This window comes from Humulus lupulus, chromosome 6 (genome assembly GCF_963169125.1).
Source record: "Humulus lupulus chromosome 6, drHumLupu1.1, whole genome shotgun sequence".
NCBI lineage: Eukaryota > Viridiplantae > Streptophyta > Magnoliopsida > Rosales > Cannabaceae > Humulus > Humulus lupulus.
The window spans coordinates 11,086,441-11,091,440 of NC_084798.1; the positions used below are offsets into that span (position 1 = coordinate 11,086,441).

A 5,000-nucleotide genomic window follows, 5' to 3' on the forward strand; every position below is an offset into this window, starting at 1 on the left:
CTCTAATGGCTCACGATTGTAGTCCCAAGGGACAAGACTTTACATAGGTACATTGTCAGTGTATTGGCATAGGACGAAGTGGTGCAGGACGTTGTGGTGTCGGCCATGGTACATGGTCAGAGATGTGTTGGTAGTGCCTCCACTCTTTGTACTAACTCGTACTGTCACTACCTGCCTGATATGGATGTCAAACTCACACATCTGTGCTCCTTAGGGTCTTACAACCTATACCCATATGCGTACCTCGTACCTGATGGTTGCTCTCATATATCCAAGGTCACCAAGACCCATTATATTTTGCTAAGTATAAGACTACTTGTAGCCTTGATTGAGATACATGCATATGTGAGTTGCACCCTGCTAGTGACACCTTCCTTAGAAAATAGAAAAGGGCCTCATTAGCGAGGCATATTTTTATAACAAAGAGGCATGGGAGATAAAGGCTTTGCAAGTTGGTCTGTAAGAGCGAGATGTGAGGTGTCGCGCTCATGGCCTCACGAGGTGGGGAGATGGTCGAGGCATTGCATCGTGTGGCCTCGCGAGATGAGGCACCGTGTCGCTTGGTGAGACAAGGCGCCACATGGCTCATAGAGCCTTGCATAGCGAGGCCTCCCAACACGCTTCCGAGGGTGCAGCTGTGAGGCCTTCCAACACCCGTCTGGGGGTGCAGCTACGAGGCCTCCCTTAGCACGTCTGGGGGTGTAGTGTCTCAACAATTTGGGCATGCGAATGTTTCTATCATCAACATGTGAGCAATTTGGGCCTCTTTACCTTCGGGGTATGCGACATGCGGTCGCGGGAACATAAGCCGCATCTACACACGTTAGGCCTTGTGTGGCGAGACCCGTGCATTTGGGGCTTGGGCGCGCGAGGAGGAGGCTTAGTGGGGCCTTTGGCGAAGGGTGTCTTGAATCTTGCCTTGTGGGCTTGGCCTCATATGGCGAGGCCCTTGCGTGTCGCGAGGCACAACTTTGGGGCCACTTTGGGGCTTGGCGTACACTACAGAAAACAAAGCCTATACCGAGAACAAATGTCCTCGGTATAAGCCAAAATGTCCTCGGTACACCCTCTACCGAGACAATGTCGTCGGTAGAAAGTTATCGGTATAGCCGCGTCGGTAAAACAAAACTTCTACCGACGACATTAAAAATGTTCTCGGTATAGGCTTTACCGAGGACAATGTCCTCGGTATAAAGTGACAAATGTCCTCGGTACAACTAACCCCAATTTGTCATCGTGCTGGTATATACCGACATCTTTCTGGTATATACCGAGGACAATGTCCTCGATATAGACTTTTCCCAATTTTTTTTTTATATTTGTAATATTTATTCCCTTATTTATATTATTTAATTTGAATTAAATATAAAAAAATAGAATAAAATTAAAACACTTATATTAAACATATAAATAAAAACAAAAGAGTATGTTCGCTAAATCAAAATAAAGAGTTGTGTTAAACATGATAATGTAATAGTCAATTGTAATAAAATTCATACATAAGTCCTACTGAGTCGGTGCTCCAACATCGGGATCATCGGGTGGTGGTGGGGCAGATTGAGATCCCGGGGTGATACAATGAGTCCGGACATGCTCCTCTAACTATCAAAGACGCTCTCTCATTTCAGACAACTCTTCATCTCTAGTTTGTGAAGGACGAAAATCAAATGGAGTTCGGTCCCTTATGTTAAGGATACGTCCATATCCTTTCTGGTGGCCCCGCCGTTTTTCGAAGACAGTTTGTACCAAAGATATGTCTTCATCTTCAGGCGCACTCGAAACTGGTGTGGAACTCTCAGTATCAGTTGCCTGTGTCTGCTGTGTGTCGCGATATGCACGCAATTCCTCCTGTGATACAATGTATAATGTAATTAAAATTTTGAAACAATTAAAATTTTGAAAAATGTTTAAAAAAACTTAACGTACCCAAGTATTTTTTGCTGTCTCTGTCACCCACCCTGTGCCTGATTTATGGTGAGTATCCATCCAGCTATCCGGAATGGACTCAAGTTGCCCAGTCTCTAAATTGCGCTGTCACGTACATATCTTTTTATAAAATTAATAATTAAACGTAAATAAGAAAAGTAAACTAAAAAATAATTAATTAACTAACTTTTTTATAGCGCAGGGCTGGGATTGACTGAGAACCTCCATAGCTAAGCTCTTTCAGTTTCCTTCTATTTTCCTTGTTGACCACAGAACGTTTCTGCAAAAAGTTATCGTTAGCAATAACATCAGCCATATCTGTCAAATTAAATATGTTTTTTTAATGTCTTATGCTCTTTGAAGTTAATTATGTTGTTTTATGATATCTAACTATAATATATTTCAGTGTAAATATTATTAAAATTATTTAAATTTGACATATTAATTTAGTATTTATTAAATTACATATTTTACTTATGCTTTATTGAATAGTTTAATAATTTAAACAAAATTTCTAAGATTTGTTTAATTAATTATTACTTAAATTATTTAATTAATGTTTATTTTTATTAAAATTTAGTTGCATAATGTTAATGTTAATTTTTTTTAATCTTAATTTTAAAATATATTATTTATATAAAAAAAACATAAATTATTCAACAATTGAAAAAAAAATTTAAAAAAATACAGAAAAATTAAGAACAACTAACAAATATTATTAAAAAAATATTTTTTAATTTTAATTTTAATAATGATTAAAACTAACAAATATTAAATTTAATTTTTTTAATTTTAATTTACTTTTAATAATGGTTTTCTAATAATATATTTGTTAATTTTATTTAATCAGAACTAACAAATATTATTTTTTTACATATTAATTTAGTATTTATTAAATTACATATTTTACTTATGCTTTATTGAATAGTTTTATTAATTTAAACAAAATTTCTAAGATTTGTTTAAAATTTATTTATTTACTTTAGGATTTAATTATTACTTAAATTATTTAATTAATGTTTATTTTTATTAAAATTTAGTTGCATAATGTTAATGTTAATTTTTTTTAATCTTAATTTTAAAATATATTATTTTACTTATCAATTCACTATTTATTAAATTATAAATTTTATTGAGTACTTCTACTAATATTCACAATATCTCTAAATTTTACAATTCTATAAAAAATTCGGCAGCATAACGACTATATTTTCATCTATCCCAAAATTTAAAATCCTGTAAATAACACATAAAAATATCCATACTCAGATCATGCAGAGAGCATTACAAATACATTTTAAACGACTATATAATTTATAATTATTAGTCTAAATTTTATTAATTATTCAATTTTCTAACCAAAATATTAAAATTCGACTAAAAATTAACAACAACAAATTAATCATCAATATTCATAAAATCTGGATTTTTACTACTAACATAACCAAAAAAATTAAAATTGACAACAACAACATACTAACATTACCACCAAAATTTTCAAATTAACACTCAAATATTTAATATGTTTACTAATATGTTTAATACACATAAAATTCACCAAAACAACATAGAATTTATTTTTAAAAAAATACTAATTAATCATATAACAATTTTCTAATTCCTAATATCATTTTTACTAATACTTATTTTGAAAACCTAAAAATAAATACACTCTATCTAATATAATAATTTCAGATTTTTATTAAAATTATTATTATATTATTTATATAAAAAAACATAAATTATTCTAAAATTGAAAAAAAATTAAAAAAAAATTAAAAAAATACAGAAAAATTAAAAAAAAACTTACCAATGCCGTCAATATCTTGCTAGCAATCTCTGTAGTCCAACAAAAACCGAATACCCAACCTTCAAACAAAAATTACAAAATATCATTATACAATTTCATAAATATATATATATATAAAATGAATAAATTAACCATACCTTCAACAAATACACAGAAATTCCTTCACCCTTGGCAATTTTGGGGCTAAAAACCGAGTTTTTTCGGAGGAAAATGACGATATTCGGCGGAGGGAGGCGGAGGGTTCGGAGAAAACCGAGAGAAATCAGAGAGGAAGGAGAAGGGGCTTCGCGGCTGAGGGAGATATTTATAAACCCTATACCAAGAACATGTTCTCGGTATAGCAACTAAACCTATTAAGAACCGCGAAAATGTCCCGCTCATATGAAATCTCTATACCGAAGACATGTTGTCGGTATAATGTTCTTGGTATTGAATTTTTTTTTTTTTGTAGTGATACGTGGGATGCTTCAAGGGACAATTTCTCACCTTCGGATAACCGATGGAGAGAGTAGTCGTTCTCTACCCTTGTGTTTTGCCTTTAGTGGCTGGAGAAAGAAAAAACAAATGTTAATCAAAATGCACGCATGGGACCCATAAAAATTTAATTACGTACGTACGTCATCACGTGGATGTATCAGAACTGCACTTAATATTCAAATACCGAGCTCTTTATTCATTTTATTTTCTACTAATATATATATATAATGAGTGCTCCTTCGTTACCCACCTGATGGAGAGGTAAATCAATAGCTAGCAACGTCATTTTTCAATACGTTTTTAGTGAAATAACAAGTGTATATTGGTTGGCACTATCAAATATTGCTGGAGAAACTCCACACGAGTCTTCCTTCATCCGCGCAAGTTGTGCTAATAATATGAGCTGAATAGTAAATATGTCCCCACTAGTATATTTCGGTGCTTTAACGTCACTTTTTAAGACTTTTCACAATTTGTGAATAAAATCTATATATATATATATATTTATAGAAGACGTTTCTTAATTGCTGGACGGGACTTAATAAGAGGGCTATCATTTTACTAGAAAAATGATCTTTAGCATTAACTGCATTTTGGGTATCATTTGACTAAAAAATTGTGACACACATCTTTTATCGGAGTTTCAATCTTAGCAGATATGTATCAACTAGGCCAAAAAGGAACAAAGAAGAGAATTGCATCCACACCTTAAACTTCCATCATTTTCTATTGTTATGAAATCATGTGATTGAGTGCAGCTGGAATGAAGATGATAAATTTACACGAA

At 32.9% G+C, this 5,000-nt stretch overlaps 1 long non-coding RNA gene across 1 annotated transcript; it reads right to left on the bottom strand.

The window, feature by feature from the left end:
- Positions 1–1,374: 1,374 nt before the first annotated feature.
- On the bottom strand, positions 1,375–4,257 carry LOC133783787 (uncharacterized). Its single transcript, XR_009870960.1, has 5 exons — positions 3,874–4,257; positions 3,737–3,795; positions 2,114–2,206; positions 1,927–2,031; positions 1,375–1,848 (listed from the first exon to the last, which is right to left on the bottom strand). It is a non-coding gene; the product is annotated as an uncharacterized LOC133783787 (long non-coding RNA).
- Positions 4,258–5,000: the final 743 nt, after the last annotated feature.